We start from the raw sequence: 17,501 nt of genomic DNA on the forward strand, positions 1-17,501 counted from the left end.
AGGACAAGGGAGATTGCAAGTCACTTTCAAGTGACCTTAACATTGAAAGAGGTTAGAATGACAGAATCACTGTCATCGAGTTCATAGTTGCTATACTGTAGACTGTCCCTCCTTGCAGAATAAAGTTGTGCTAAGAAAGTTTTAATAGAAAAATTAACTATGTATATGTTATATGTATGTAAACACACACATAAGAGACAGTGAGGATAACTGTTCACATACACTTCCCAAGACAGAGAACTTTGGTCAAAATATTCTTCATTAAGTATACAAATAAGTGATTATTTTTAAGAAACCCTCTTCTTTTGAAGCAATTAGCCTTCATCTGACCTATAGTTGAGTGATATTGTGAACTTTGTAAATTCAATTATAAATAGAAAGCAACTTAGTGCAACAAATATATAAAAAATTTATGAGCTAGGCATTATGGTAAGTCTGCTGAACAAGACTGCAACATTTTTGTAGAGTTTTATGTAAAATGAGAAAAATGAGGCTAAAACTATTTACAATGCAAGCGATAATAAATAACCATCCAATATTAAGGTAGAATGAAATGGTGGTAAAAGGTAGAAGAATGCCAAAGACAGGCATTTTGAGGAAGAGTCCGCATAGGAAAGGCTTCTAAGGTAAAATGGGCTGAAGAGGGATTGGTACTTCAATAAGCTTCCTCTTAGCTTTCTGGCATACACCTTGCTTTAAAAAAAATCTGAGACTTTGTTCCCCTTGTTCTTTTCATGTCATCTCTAAGTATTCTTTCTTCTTCATCTGAAGAGTATGTTATTCAAGCAAACTCTCAATGTGAAACACTACACACATACACATCCACACACACCCATGTGTGTGCATATATATTTATGTGTGTGTATATATGACATACATGTATATGTTTGTATATATGTGTATATATGATATATGCGTGTATATGTGTATATATATACATACACACATACATAGGTGTATATATGTGTGTATGTGTGTACATATGTATATAGAGAGAGGGAAGAGAAAGAGACTAAAAAGCAATAACAAAATTTAAGAAAGATCAGTGTTCAAGATATTGGACATCCCCTCAGTGAAAGTCAGTGGTCATCGAAAGTCAAGAAACCTGAAATTGCCCCCAATCTTAACAGAGCCTCCAGGAGCTGGCACTGAGAAAGAATCTTCAACACTATCATTGAAATTTTAAAAGAGAAGGCTAAAGAGTTGTATAATTCCATTTATACAAAACGTCCAGAACAGACAAAGCCAAAGAGAACAAAAGTTCATGAGAAGTTTCCATGGGCTGGAAGAAGGATAGGGAACACCTGCTAATATAGGTTTCCTTGAAAGTGATGACACATGCTTTAGTAACTAACTGTGGTAAGGGTTGCCTTGCTTTGTAAATATGCTAAAGCACTCCAAAGCATGACTTTGATCATATGTGTTATGTTAATATCAATAACCAACTTGATGGCATTTAGAATTTCTGGCCGGGCGGTGGTGGCGCACGCCTTTAATCCCAGCACTTGGGAGGCAGAGGCAGGCGGATTTCTGAGTTCAAGGCCAGCCTGGTCTACAGAGTGAGTTCCAGGACAGCCAGGACTACACAGAGAAACCCTGTCTCAAAACCAAAAAAAAAAAAAGAAAGAAAGAAAGAAAGAAAGAAAAAAGAAACAAATTTCTGAGTATATATTCAAAGTATTACCCCAATTTGGGAATAGGGGTAGAAAGACCTGCCTTAAAGATGAGTGGTACCATTTCATGGGGTAAGAGTGGGGATTCCAAGCCAAATATAAAGGAAAAATTGAGCTGTCCACAAGCATTCATTGCTCTGTGGTTGCTGAGTGTAGATCCAATGTGACCAACTGCTTCCTCCTGCTCTTGATACCATGCCTTCTCTGTCATGGTGGACATATCCACCTAGAGATTTGAAACAGGATAAATGCCATATTTAGTTAATTTTGTCAGAAAAAAATGATGGAAAAGAAACTAATCGATATGGAGACATGGGCCCATTCCATTGCCTTGGTAAACCTGATTATGGGATCCTCTGGCCTTTGGAACAGATTTATAGAAGGGATGTTGAAGAGTTTGTAAGCTTGGGCTAGAAAAGCCCTTGAACGTCATAAATAAAGCTTAATGGAGCATCTAGAAGAAACCTAGAAGAGAAGTATAATCCAAGCTCTTGAGGTTTCAGAAGAGAACAAGTCTATAAGCCTTTCCAGAACAGAGTGTCATGGATTATGTGCCTTAGACAACTGAAATGTGTACTTTCACATCTGTAAAAGCAGAAACTGAAGAGACATAATTCTCTTCTAGGTTTGCTGCACCTTTGCATGGTCACTGACTTCTAGTGTCTCTTCTCTATTTCTAAGGCTTAAATACTTAATCTCTCCTGATTATGGAGGCCTCCATAACAAACATTTTTATCTTACTTGAGTATCTTTGTATGTATAATTTCAAATTTTTCACATAATGTTTCAGATTTAAATTTTAATTGTTTTTCCAAGTCTCTATAATGAAATGTTAATTGTCTTTCCAATGATCTTTCCTATGCTTATGATTTTAACTGGTTTGGATTTGTTCTTCATGATATATCCCCAAATGACAGAAATGGATTAAGTCACCCACCATTTTTACAGCTGTTGATCTGATAACCTTCACTCTGTTACCTGCAGTATATAAATGTACGTGCCCTAGCCTATATTTGCAAGCATTGATTAGTATTATCAAAGTAATATAGTAAATAAAAGGCAAGTTAAAATTCACAATATATTTTCTTTTTAATATAAACACACAAATCTAAGGTTAAGATACAGGCTCATAAAGTTCTTTTCAGTTTCCTTAAAACCTGCAAGTAATAACTCTCCAGCAGGGCTGAACCTATTTAGTGTGGTAGACACAGACTAGGTGTGTGGCAGATTTGAAAAAGCAATGAAACAAGAGTTAGAAACAAATCTCCAGATTACATACAAGCCTGTCCCAGAGGAAACTTACTAGTCATTCCTCAACAAATCTACAAATCTGCTCTGTCCAAGAAAGGAGGCACAAATGAGACAGGCAAGGGGCCCATGCTCTTCAGCAACAGACATCATCGTGGAGAGATACCATACATAAAAATCTGTTCCAGTTAGTGATATGCAGCAAGCACAGGAACACAACAATGGTTAGTGGATTTGCCCTAAGTGGTCAACGACAGCTCTCTGAGTAGAGCTTTAAGGGAAATAAAATCTACTTTGGGGGAACAGATGCCAAGCAGGGGAAAGACTGATGGGAAACAGTACAGAGTCAGTAGTATGTGAAAAACAGAATAGAGAAGAGAGTGCTAGAGGACATTTGGGGCATAAGGGTGAGGGTAGCAGAGGTGAGACCTCTGAGGTCAAGGGTCCACTGATGCAATTTCATTCTTAGAAAGAGGTGGTAGGAGGGACAGTGTTTCCCAAAACATATGCTGAGTTTTGTGCCTTTGAGTGTTAGCTTATAGGGGTGGATTGTTTGTTTTGTTTTTTTTTAAGAGTACCATTAAGCTGAGATGAAGTCTATTGCAATATGATAGGCTCTAATCCAATGGGTGGTGCCCTTGTAAGACTCTCACAGGGAGAAAATGCATTGAAACAAAAGAAGAGATAGAAGTAATGCAGCTACATATCACAGAGTGACAAGTGTTTGCACAACCACTAGAAACTGAGAGAGGCAGGGGAGGCTCTGCATTAGGGGCATGGCCATGAAGATTCCTGAGTTGAGACTCATACCTCTAGCAAAAAAAAAAAAAAAAAAAGCTACATACCCCTCCCCCCAGTTTGTGTGAGGGATACTCCTTGCCATCTAGTGGCATTGGTTCCAGGATCCATGCAGATTCCAGAATCTAAGGGTGTTCAACCCTGTATGCAAAATGAGGTATTCTCACATAACACAGACACATCCTCCTGGATACTTCAAATCACCTCTAGATTATTTGTAACACTTAATGCAATGTGTACAATATGTCAGTTGCTTTCATCTTCTTTGGGGAATAATAAGAAAAATTCAACCTATGTCCAATATAAATGCAACCATGGTAGACAATATAGCATTCTCTGTGTATCATCAGAATGCTCCATAGACATTTTTGACTTTTGAAATTTGGACTCCTTCTGAAATTTTGGACCAACAAAATGGTTTGGTTTGCATTCAGATGCTTCTAACCAAGCCTGATGATTTGAGTTCACGTAATTCACACAAATTGTCCTCTGGCCTCCACACATGCACCCTGGCTTACACACACCACACACACATGAACATAATCAAGAAAATTTCTAAAATTAATTTCAAAATATTTCTAAGCCATGTGGTTGAATCTGTAGTCATGGAATCTGCAGTCACGGAATCTGCAGATACAGGGGGCCATACTATAATTTACTGTCTTAGCCCATAGGAAACTAACAGGCATGAATCAACTTCAAGGGATTTAAACAGATGTGTGTCTGGCTGAAGCTATGTGGAAGAAGGTGTGACTACTAGGTTAAAAGTTGACTACAAGGGTCAGGAGTGTAACTCAGTGGTAAAACCTTTGCCCGATATGGACAAGGGCTGTGAGCTTGGTCATCATCTCTGAAAGTAAGCAGCCAGTTAGGGAGAATACAGTACTGCAGAAGAGAAGTAGCAGTGAGCAGTGCCAGAGAGCCGGACTCCCATTTTGAGGCTGAGCACCGGCAGTGGTAGCCAGGCATGATGTTAAGAAACACCTATACAGATGGATCTGTCTACATGGAGGACTCAGGTGAAGGCAGCCTATTATAAATGCAAACCCTAACAAGGCAGATACTCTTCAGCTAGTCATCCAAGATATGATTCCCTGGAGAAGAACTTCCCAAGGGAAGAATTAATGGTTTTCTATATTTCTGCATCCCAAACTGTTTTCCAGGGGACTTGCATAGAGCTAGTTACCCTATGACTGCTGATCGATGTGGATGGAGTGAAGTGGGAAGGTAAACATGTCCTCAAAAAAGCCTTGCTCACATGCCAAGACTGTTTTCATTTAATTTGTCCCTTCAGTTTTGTTGGAATCCATTTATTACTTGTATTAAAAAAGTAACAACATTTCACCCTGAAATGTTCCTGTGGTCAGGAATCTATAGTTCACTCTACCTCCTACTTAGGGTGAGAAAATTTTGATTCCTCTGAGTTGGAAACAATGACATCAGGAACCAATTACCAACCATGGAGCCAGCCAGTGAAAATGGGGCTACTTGGCTACCAGGCTTCATAGCAGTGAACAGTAGATTGTTCCACCAGACTTCTACACCGCTCTTTCTTTAATAGTAAAAATTTTAAAGCCACCATTGTGATCGTGATGGAGAGATTTACAGATGTTTCGATGAAACTCTTCATTTGGAATTTATGCAGCAAAGTACATATTGACTTTGTGTCACTGGAAACACCAAGATTTATTATTCCTAAAGATAAGTAATAACCTTGACTTTGATTTGGTCAATATTTATCTCACAAGTCGATAAATCTCCAGCAATAAATTTCAACAAAAGCCAACACTTTCTGATACAGGGCTGTATTTTGCAAAGGCCCCCAAATTTCTCTGGTTTTTTTTTTTTCTCACACAAAGAGCATTCAAACCTGAGAAAGTATTCTCAGACATGTTTTATTTTTAGTGAGTTCAGTCATTTTATGACAGCAGAGTTTTATCCAAATAACTTAATGTGGGTGGGAAAATTACAGACTTTGGATCTTTTTGTCTTTCTTTCAATAGTTGTAACCAATGAATCTTCTCCCCAGTCCAGGTCTTTCTAAAGCTGATCCCAATGCTAACATCAGACAGTGGCCAGAACAGGCTAAGGGACAGGCCTGTCTGCAAATAAAGGTGATATGTGATACTGGTCATTTGTGTGCCTGTCACTGAAGGCATGATCTAAGCCACCCTATTATATTTTAACAGTGAGTGACCTCATACTAACTTCACAGAAGCCCCAAATCTCTTTTTAGTGTTTGTTGGTCAAATAGTCCGTCACCTTTTAGAGCAATGCTGAATATGTGAGCAGCCAAAGCGGTTTTTTCATCTACTAGACATGAGACGATGGTGGAAACCCCAGATGACTCACCCCTGCATCTTCAAAGGCCTGTTTCTATTCAATGTTATAGGCAATTGCCTTCTTCCCTAATCTTTGAGATATGGGTTCTATTCTGCAATAAAGTATCTGATACAGGATAATTTATAAAGAACAAAGATGGCTCTTGCTCATTGTTCTAGAAGTTAGAAAATCCAAAAGCATGGTCCTGGGATCTGTTCAGCCCCTGGGGAGGGCCTTCCTGCTGCATCATAATCATGGAGAGACAGAGCAAGGAAGCTGCCCTGGCTCGCTCTTACTCATTTCTATAAAAGAACTAATGCCATCATGGGAACTGCACCCTCATGACTTCTGATCCTCATTGCTACCCACAGGTCCTATTTCCAAACACATGAATATATAAAACTCAAGGCTTTTAACATGTTGCATTGTCTGGCGATAGCAACAGGTTGGCAGTTTATCAGCATGTATGCACCAATACTTCTGACCATATGGTATCTCTTCTTCTTTGAAAAGAACAATAAGGTGGTACGTACTTTCTATGTGGTCCATGGACCTTACCAGGGACCACAGGAGCTGGTTCACAGAGAAGATTCTTTAGCTTGAGTCTATAATAGCTTTTTTCTTGCTTATCAAGTACACATTCCAATATACTGACAGGTTATTTGGTAAGATCTTTACCAGCTGAAAATTTCCACCCAATTGTAATTTTCCAAAGATAATATTTAGCTGCACTGTACATAGATTTTAGTCTACCAGGCAGGTTTTTCTGCTGCTATTTATTAAACTGTGTTGTGTTTTACTGTATACCAGGTTCATTTACTCAACTTATTTATTCAGTAAAACTTCTAGAAAGCTTAAAACACAGATGGAATAGTCTGGAAAATCTAATGTACATACTTAGGTTATGTCAAAAATGAACCCAGCCAATCAAATTAGTAATCTCACAATAATAGAATTCTAGTTTTTTAATATTTATATGGAGATGATGTTACAGATCAAAGTGAGGATTCTGGAGCCAGACTGTCCGGTGTTCCATCCAGCCTCTCCTACATACCATCTGTGCCACTTTGGGCAAAGCAATTATCTCTTTGTGCATATTTCCTCCCAAGTTAAACTGAGATCTCTAGCTGTAGTATTATGTACCTGAGAATTAATATATGTAATATTTGAAAAGCACTTAGAATAATATCTGGCTTGCAGTGAACGATAAATGTACCGCACTGATACTTTGTTGAGAGAGCAAAATTTTAAATTTAAATCACTTTTAATTGATTTGAGTATATTATAACAATTCTAATTATAACACTTTCCCTGACATGTATTATTTTAAAAATAAAAAATAAATAAAAAAAACAGAGCTAAAAGATGAATTGATTTGCCTAAGGTGGTTTAACTTGATGCTAAAAACTTGGCTTCAAAATCAGGACTCTAGAGAAAAATAAAAGTACTAGTTATACTTTTATGGTAACATCCTAAGATGCAAATGTCATTTTTACTGAGCATTCCTTACATGTCTTCCATTTTCACATATGTTTTTTAATGATTGCAACAATCCTTTGAGATTTTTGCTCCTATTTCATGATAAGGAACTGGGGCCCAAGGGCACTGAAGACTCCTGGTTCATCTCAGACTTAAAGATTTATTTTTATTTTATTTTATTTTATTTTACTTTATCTTATCTTATCTTATCTTATCTTATCTTATCTTATTTTATCTTATTTTTTTAAGTGTGTGTGCACAGGTAAGTGAAATGCATGTAGAGGCCAAAAGAGGGCATTAGATCCCCCCAAGCTGCAGTTACAGGTGGCTGAGAGTCACTCAATGCTGGCACTCTGAAATAAGCCCAGATCAGTGCAAGTATTCTTAACTGCTGAGGCATCTTTCTGGCTCTTGGTCCTAGATTCAAATCTATGTTTTGGGATTAAAATTGTTCCCTTTCTATTCCTCAAACCACAGCAACATGTGAATATCATCTCTGAGTGGCTTTCTCACTGGTATCCTACCATATCTTAGCTTTTCAATTTGACACTTTCTAGGCCTTTGGAGAAGTTGAAAGAATACAACAATTAAAATCTAAGAGTCCTTCAATTAATTCCACCAACTAATTTTCATTTTGTTTATTTCAACAATTATTTTTAATCTAAAAGCTTTTCAAACATATAGAAATGCCACCAAGAAGTACTACATCATGTGAAGAGGGTTGTTCTTCAGTCACAAAGGGTATAAGACAGAATGAGATCCAACTGCGATGGATACAAATGCATCAAATAATATGGCATCAAATTTATGGAGCAACTGGCAGGGGTACTATCACATGAGCAAACAGAACCACATCAGAAGACTTGAAGCCACTGCTCTTTATTCATAAATTTTTTTTTTTTTTAAAAAGTAAGCATACAAAATACACACAAAATCAAAACAAGGACAACTTGGGAGGAGTACGAGTCCTACATAGTAAATTTCAGGCCTAGATCCAAGCTCCAAGATGACTCTGTCTCACAACATGGAGGAAGAGCTTAAAGAGGTCGTGGGGGCCATGGAAGCACAAGGGCAGGGGGAGGGGGGGATGATCTAGTGTAGGGATGTGGAAGACTAGAGAAGATGAGCACTCTAGAGTTAGTGCTTAATTGTGGCACCTACTGGACAAAAGGAGGCATCAAAGCCTAAACTGATGAGTAAAGGACAACACAAAAATACACAGTTCCTTCAGCAAAACAAGAGCAGAAAGTCCCTTTCCTCTCATCAAAGCAGTCTCTGTTTGTGTGGCCAGTGTTGCATGCCTTGTCTTTAGAAGTTATGTAGATCAATTGACAGAGAAGAGTGGGGCACTGAGCTGCCTGTTTTCAAAGAGCACAGCTCAACTGAAGACTCCATGGGCTTTTCCAAACACAGTGCAAACCAAACATCAATCACTCATAGACCATGCTTCCCTCTGAGGACAGCAGAGTTTTTCCCCTGATTTGTACTTAAGATGAACTTACTTCCCTAGCCAAGGTGTAGTGTTGAGAGATGGTTTCCTTCATCGGGTGGATTAGGAATGTAAGAGAATGACACTCTACACAGTACAACTGCAATAAGAACTCGAATGTGCCACACCTTGAATGGGTTAGTGGCCCCTAAGCAGAAACTCTACCCTACTCTAGCTCCTAATTCTAACTCAAAGATTTGTTTGTATATTCTGAAGCAAAGCCTGACACTGTTAAACATGTTCAAAGAAGATTTAAGTGTCAAATAGTATCTTCTGCTTTAATGGAGCTAATGGTTCTTAGGTATTTTGCTGCTGCTCCCTGCCTGTTCTAAGCCTCATGTAGTCATGATGTTGACCATCTGCTTCTCATGGATGTCCATGGGACATCTTCAGCTGTCTGTCAGAGTAGATAAAGAAGGTCGTGATGAATAGTTACTCTTCTGCCACATACAACCCTTCACCTCTACTGGTATGCTGAGTGAGTATGAGTCAGAAGAGCAGGCAGCAATTAGCTACTTTTCTGATAAAATGTGACAAAGGTTCTGAAGAAAGGATTTATTTGGCTTATAGTTCTTGATGCGATAGAGTCTATCATAGCAGGGAAAGCACACCAGCAGGAACAAGAGGATGGCTTGGCAGCCAAGAAGCAGAGTGATCACATTTCATTCGCACCCAGAAAGTAGAGAAAGAGACTATAAAGTAGAAATAGATAAATGCCAAATAAAATACCAAAGTCTAGGAATGTACTGCCAGCAAAACAACACCCAAATGGTTCCATCACCTTCACAGTGTCACCAGCTGGGCTCTAAGAGTTCAAATATGGCTTCTGGAGGACATTTCAGATTTAAACAATGAGAAGCAGTATGTCCAGAAAAGCTGAACATCTCCACAGAAGTCCTGCATCCTGAATCCTGCATCCGCCACCATGAACAAGAAATGGCCCACACATCTCTGCTGCCTCTCTATGCTCTAGCGGGTGCTCTAATATCCCAGCAAGTGCTTGAGAGAGGCTAGCATGAGCATCCATAGCTGATACCGGCTGACTGTGGATCCTCCATGAAGGAGAGGCTGTCAGCTTCTGTTTAAGACAGAAACAACAGCACAGACTTTAGTCAATTACCAGGAGGACTGAAATTGTAGATAATTTGTAACAAGCAGCTGCTGCTGCCGCAGCCACCTTTAGGTCACAAACAGGCAACCCTGAATCACAGACATCAAAACAAAACTCTCCATAGTGTCTCATGTTTAAGGAAAACAATTTTCAGAAATTTTAGCAAATCAACATGAGTTTTTCTGACATCAAATCATCAAGGTAATTATCATCAGCAGTCGCAGCACAGAGGAGCTCTGTATCCACACTGAGGGATGAGGTACTTCAGATGCAATAACTAACGTGGGTAAACTGTAAGAGCTTTTCTTTTTTTTTCCTAAAAATACACTGAGAGCTAATTGATTTCCCATTTCTGAACAAATAAAAATGTTACACAGGTTAAAATGTATTTGGAAGTAAGAGTGACAACAGAGCAAAGGCCAGGAGGGAGAAAGTTCATGGCTGCAAAGTCTTGGTTATCTGCACGAAGTGAGACAGTACACCACAATATCACATATCACACATATTTGCTTCCAGGAAGAAGAACTAGCCTGAAACCATGGTACCCTGTGTTGTTTCAAGAGACTTGGGGGAAACTGCTTAGCACCTCAGAAACACTGGCAGGAATAAATTGTATTCATTCACAAATTTATATCTTAGGGTTTTGGGAGGGCACGTAATTTTTGCTATAATAAAATGTTAGAGTCCAGTTACTTACAAAGAGCAGAAGTTTGTCTGCCTCTTTAGATGCTAGGATCTTTAGAGGGCCTTCCTGCTGCCACAAGCAAGATAGAGCACAATCCTCTTACAATCCCTGATGCAAGCATGAGGTCCCCACCTTCATGAACTAATCCTAACCGCCAACCTTCTTAGACTCTTCCCTGTGGCTGTGATAAAAACACACAGAAAAGCAACCTAAGGGGGGAAATTTTATTTTAACTCACAGCTCAAGGTGAAGACCATCAGAGCAGGGAAGTCAAAGCTACAAGAGTTTAAAGCAGCTGCTCACACCACATCTACCACAAGGAAACAGGGAGAACTGAAAGCGAGCTTGGTGCTTAGCTTGCTTTCTCTACTTTATACAGCTCAGGATTCCCTGCCCAGGAACTGTCTCCTCAACAACTGATGTAAGTCTCCTCACATTAATTAAGATAGCCAAGGTAATCCCCCATAGGCATGACCAGAGGACCATTTCCAGATAATTTCAGACCCTACCAAGTTGACAATACCAGTCATTACACCTATCACGATGGCTAATCTTAATTGTGAAATTGAGAGGACCTGGAGTCACTTAGGAAACAGCTTCTGGGCATGTGGATGAGGAAATTTCCAGAAAGGACTGAAGGGAGTAGACGCTCCCTCACAGTGGGTGATACCTTCCACCCTGTGGCTCAGCTGTAAAGAGCCAGGGAAAATCAGCACTGCCTGCATGACTGCCTGACATCTTCCGGAGCAAGCACATTCTGTTACTGTCACTGCTGTTCCCTGCTGATATCAGATACCAGCTTCTTTGGCTTTCCAGAATGCACTGGAGAAGACCCATAACTCCCCAGGAGTTTTTGAGAATTTCAGTCCCAGATTAGGATTGCAAAGGCATTCAGTTCCAACAGCTGTGTAAGCCAATCTAATAAAGCCCCTTCCCCTTTTTCCTTACATACACAGAGACACAATATATATAATCTGCCTGCCTGAATTTCTGAGCCAATAACCTGGGGAACTTGTTTTTCTAAGGTGTTCTCAAATAATGCTGGCCCCACTGCCTGGGGACTATTTACTTTGAAAACAACAGTTTTAAGAAACACAGCTCTACCTATATGTATTTTTTTTTCCATTCTGCCTCTGTCTGACACACATACCAAAGGTTTCAACTCCAAATATTAACTCATTAATTTGGCCATCGCATTAAAATCATAGCAACTAGGAAAAGCATTTTGGGAATTTTTACTCAAAATTTGGTCAATAAAATGTCTAGAATTTTTCAAATTCAGACTCTACCACAAAGTTACTGAATCAGAATTTTTATTTTGGAGTCTTACTGCACAACACACAGGTATTGTAAAGACTTACAGTCAGCCTGGTAATACTGAGTTCATAGAACGTATAAGCAGTCAGACACATTATTTATACAATACAGCCTACAAATCTGTTCTTTATTTTTATGTACACCGGTGTTTTGCCTGCATGTCTGTGTGAGACAGATCTACTGGAACTTGAGTTACAGATAGTTGTGAGCTCCCGTGTGGGTGCTGGGAATTGAACTCGGGTCCTCTGAAAGAGCAGCCAATACTCTTAACCACTGTGCCATTTCTCCAGCTCCTACCTGATCAGTTCTTGAACTTGCTATGTATCAGAGTCTGGCCTAAACTTCCAGTTCTCGCGGAACATCCTCCTAAATGCTGGGTTTACAGAAGGCCACTGCGCCTGGTCTGAGCAGGTACTTTTTTATAAAACAAAACACCGAATGCAGTGTTAATATGAAGTATTTTCTAAGAACCAAGAAAAAAAATAAACTTTCCTTCTTCACTACGGTTTATAATTATCATAATGAAATAGATTTTCACTTTATTTTAGCATTATTTTTTGATAAAACTATAAAGGCATCAGGATTTGTAAACTTGGTATCAGTCATTAAAAAGTTTCTCAGATTTTCTGAAACATCAGAAATTCCAACCAGCAACACATCTTTCAGATATTAAAACATGAATAAAATGAGAATTTAGTCATGACATCCTTGCTTCCCCAAATTGTTGGAAAGTTGGAAGAACTTGTCTCCTCAATGCACAGGTTAGTTCACTGAAAGGAATTTCAGCCTGAAATTGCTTTGATGGAAGCCAGGTGGGTATAAGGACTTCCAAGCCATAGGAAGACTAAAAAAGGGAGGCAAAAAGCAATGTGAAGCCTTCCACCTGGTGGAGATCTAGAGTGGCGGTGAGAGGACTTCCTGCAACTCCTGAGGGCCACTGCTTCTCTTCTGTGAGGATGCTGAGGAGGATGTCTCAAGAGTCCAGAGACTAGTTGATAAGGTACAGGAAGGCTCTAGTCAAGGCTGGTTTGTGTATGTTTGTCAGTTTATCAGTGTAGGGCACTCTCCTAGGAGTTGTTCCTCTCTCACGATGGAGGATGAGCAAATGTATTCTGGCAGCCTGAGGGTCTAAGCACCAGTCGGATGCCACTCTGGATCAAAAAAGCCAAGGGCTAAGAATTTCTTGGAATGGGTGGTCCTGGCCATGGGATTCCCTTGCCATGCCCTACAGAATGTACAGAGAAGTGATTTGGCCTTGGTAACTTACTGGACATTGACTCTTAGGGGCTGGATCTTTATTTGTGTACTCTTCTGGGGCCTCTGTCTAAAATTTGCTTGTCTGCAGGGGTGGTGTGGGGGTGGCTCCTCTGTTTATAATAATTGCCTAAGGTCAACTGCCTGCCTGAATTTCTGAGCTAGTCACCTGAGGAACGTGTTTCTCTAAGGTGTTCCCAAATAATGCTGACCCTGCTGTTCAGGGGACTATCACTTTGAAAACAAGTGATTTAAGAAGGACAGCTATCAGGCCAGGCAGTGGTGGTGCATGCCTTTTGGGAGGCAGAGGCAGGTGGATTTCTGAATTCTAGGCCAGCCTGATCTACAGAGTGAGTTCCAGGAAGGACAGCCAGGGCTACACAGAAAAACCTTGTCTTGGAAAAAAAAAAAAGGAGAAGGAGGAAAAAGAGGAGGAAGAGGAGGAGGAGGGAGAAGAGGAAGAAGAAGAAGAGGAAGAGGAGAAAAAGAGGAGGATGAGGACAGCATTCCTTCAGAATTTACAGAGGATCTTGAGATCTCCTGCCTGTACCAAACCCAGGGTTACTAGAGTCATTTAAATAAAATGTATGTGATCGGCACACTGTATCCCCTATACTTTCAGTATATCTAGAATACTTTGAACAGCCACAGAGACCCAGCTGCCCTTTATTTTACAAACTCTTTCCACATACTCCATCTCCCTGAATCCAGCTAAACATCTTATGTTTGAACTGGATTTCAACAACATTGTGACTAATATTCAGGCTACTATGAGACAGTGGGGAAAGTGTGGACTGTGAGAAGCTCACATTTACTGAGCACAGTTCTTATTCCAGGCACTAGGCAGACATCGATCGGGTCAGAAAAGTGAACCTACCTAAGGTAGATGGATCAGCTGGAAACAAGAAGTCAGGTTTGAGCCCAGGCTGTCTGACTCCTAGGATCATGGTTAACTTTATGCCATGCAGTTTCTCCTCCTACAAATGACAAAATAATTGCTCAGTCACAGCAAAGTACTTGTCACCCTCAAAATACTCACAGTTAACTGCAAGTTCCATACTATGCTCAGCCCAATTCCCTTACGTTTCAAGACATAGAAGATGGCACACATGCACCTTGAAAAAAGGAAAACCTTTGTGAGTGAGCCTAGAGAGCTACCCGTGGGGGACCAGCAGCCAGTTCTTCCCTGACTCTCATGGGTACTCGTCTCTGTGAATCTTGTACCACTCCGTGCACTTGCTTCCCTTTGGTGTTTAAGTTTTCACTGCTCATTCACAAGTCAGCTCTTGATTTCAATTTTCCCAGCACCTTCGCTGTGAATGAGGCTGGAATCTCTATATACCCCAAATGGATGCCCTAAGCAAGACTCGCTCATGCTGAATAACCTAGTCTCTCTCATTGTGCCCCCACTAGCATTGACAATAACTCTCTTGGGTAAGGTGACTCCAGCAGCCCAATCAGCTACAAAAAAGAACAGGAGTGTGGTCTCTTATATAAAACACAGCCAAATAGGTGAGCAATAACTTTGTTCATTAAGTTATTATGAGTTTGAAGTAAGGGAGATGTTGAAAGATCCCAGATGTATCTTTTTATAGCTAAGTAATACCCATTTTGTCTAAGCCATTGTGTGGATACAACCTGCTTTCTGATGTTTTACTGAGCTCAGTGTGACAAAGGCTTCCAAGGACTTTCCCAAAGCAGAGAACTATGGACCAATGTCATTCCTTCAGTACAAAGCCATTTTCTTGAGGGCCAGGAAAAATTGTACACCTAATGTTTAAACACAAATAAAAACCTGGTTTAAGAATATGCCAAGGACAATGAGAATCTCTTATCAGGGATTATACTTGCATTGTTCAGGAGGTGAGATGCTCCCTGGAGTTATTCTCTTGAGAAGGTGTGGTGTGTTAACTCTATTCCCTGCCCTCGCTGGCAGCTGTGGAGACCATTCAAGCTGGGGGTGTCATTTGTTGAATAGGTAGGGACATCTCTGGCACTGAGTTAATCATTTGAAACAACTTCATGATAGCAGTTCAAAAGCATTTGAGCCTCAGCTCAATACCAGACACAGTGCACTCGTTAGTTTGGAAAGTAAATAAGATTGAATCAAGGTCCCCGGAGCTCAGAGGAGAAGGCAGACATTAAATAGGATTTACTGTTAATGGCACAAACACAGGAGACTTAAACACTATGTGGCTAGGCAGGTCCAGCAATATCTAAGTTGAATCCTGAGTCGTGTTTCTCAGGCCAGCATGTCAGGACCCATTCAAGCAGATCACAGCTCCAACCCGTAGAGTGACTGATTCTATATACCTGGGTGGATCCTAAGAGTATGCATTTCTAGCAAGCTTGCTAGAGGTGTGGATACATACTTACCTGGCAGGGGAGATCTCATGATCATGAGGGTGATTGTCCCAAGCTGAGGCTCAGCCATTACACTCCAGGTATGTTAGCCCGTGACTCCTCCAAAGGCAGGAAAGTCAGCTGCATAGTTTGTGGCAGTAAAGAGGATTGGTGTTCTATCACCAAAAGGAGGTGTGGATGCTGCCAATCTGTTGGGCAGACACTGAGAAACCTTTCTCCACTCTGTGGCTTGGAACAGTATGTTCTGTGTCTTCTCCTGGGTTCTGCATAGGAAATAAGAAAAAGAAGCAGGTTGGACCCTCCAACTAGGGATGATGAAGTAGGTGCAGAGCAGACTGGTGGCGTTGTCTGGAGCTCACGGAATATGTTGGTGGCAGTTGTCAGTGGGCAAGGCAGTGATGTGGCTCCAGAGAAATTGTGAGCTAGAGACGGAGGTGATATTCCCCTTCCCGTGTGACACACTCACTCTCTCCATTTCTCCCCCCCCCCACACACACACACACACATTCTCTTCCTCCCCCTTCCCTTCTATCTTTCCCTCCTTCTCTCACAGATATACATTTATTTTTACAATGAGTCTTCTGTAATTTACAGTGTTGCTCCTCTAAGTATTCGAAACATGTACATTTTGTGGACTCTGTATGGCACCTACATTCTGGAAGTTCTTACAGTCTTTCCTTGCTCATGGATACTATGGTTCTCCATTGCTCTTCCAGACTGTGTTGATCCCTGTCTAGTCCTAGAACCCTCTGTAGAAGGTGCCAGCCTTTTTTCCTGGTAGGAAAACCTCTAGGCTGAGGCAAGGGTATGTGAAGCCAGGTTCGGAAACCTGGAGAAATGCTAAGAGAGAAAAGATGTAGACAAAAGCAAGATGGAGATCTTGCCCTGCAAACAGTTGGGGTTGGCAGTGCTGTGAACCTCTGTCTGACATGGCTTCCAATGAGCCATTTAAAAGATCAATATGGCTATTTTGAAAGATATCATACTATTGGACAGAAATCATTTGCTTTGATGAGGGGAAAGTTGTTTTTTTTTTTTTTTTTAAGAGTCTCACTGTTCCACACACTCTTCTTTATCTCGATCATCAACTCGGCTGTATGGAGAGAAGGCTATCAAGTGAGTGAAGAGCATTGCTTGGTGTGTCTATGAGGAGATTTTAGAGATGTCTGACCTGTAGAAAAACAAATGAGGGAGAAAGACCTCCCAGTAGACTGGGAGCTGGGATAGAGTAAAAAGTGGGAGAAGAGAAAGAGAGTAGTTTGCATATGCTCCATTCTGAGAAAGTATGCTGACTGTGGCTACCATTATCCATGAACATTAGACTCCAGCTTCTGAAGAAGCCCTTCTATGAGATGCACATAAGCACGTCATCTAGGAGCTTCTGTATTAGGCAAGGGTGATATCATTCATTCGCCTTGTTCTGAGACTTGCAGCTTCTTGGACTGAGCAACAACCAGGTTCTCTGGCTCATTAGCCAGCATGCAGATGGCCACTGCTGGATGATCTAATCTGCAATGTATTGCATTGGTCAATCTAATGAATTCTTCTATTACACACAACACACATGCAGCGTATTTGTGTGTGCATGTGCTTATGTGTGCGTGCATGTACATTATACTAATTCTGTTTTTCTAGAGAACTCTAATACAATATTCAGTTCTGCTCCCTATGACTGATGATATCATGGACCTTAGAGAAGGAACTAACTACTGACACTTTTCTAAATCTATATAATTCCCAACTGCATCCTAAATACCTATC

The 17,501-nt window shown here is 40.5% G+C and overlaps 1 long non-coding RNA gene and 1 other non-coding gene across 3 annotated transcripts in view; one reads left to right on the forward strand and one right to left on the reverse strand.

Moving 5' to 3' along the window:
* LOC143442954 (uncharacterized) overlaps positions 1-17,501 on the reverse strand; it is a 49,615-nt gene that overhangs the window by 28,199 nt on the left and 3,915 nt on the right. Inside the window, exons 4-5 of one of the 2 annotated variants that reach the window (XR_013111579.1) lie at positions 15,753-16,003; positions 14,254-15,146 (exon numbers count right to left, since the gene is read on the reverse strand). This is a non-coding gene — a long non-coding RNA (uncharacterized LOC143442954). Of the gene's footprint in view, positions 1-14,253; positions 16,004-17,501 lie in introns of both variants that reach the window. The other variant, XR_013111578.1, reaches the window with a different exon arrangement.
* LOC117713229 (U1 spliceosomal RNA) lies at positions 15,745-15,900 on the forward strand. The gene has a single exon (XR_004607404.1). It is a non-coding gene; the product is annotated as a U1 spliceosomal RNA (small nuclear RNA).

Source organism: Arvicanthis niloticus, chromosome 7 (assembly GCF_011762505.2).
Source record: "Arvicanthis niloticus isolate mArvNil1 chromosome 7, mArvNil1.pat.X, whole genome shotgun sequence".
Classification (NCBI taxonomy): Eukaryota; Metazoa; Chordata; class Mammalia; order Rodentia; family Muridae; genus Arvicanthis; species Arvicanthis niloticus.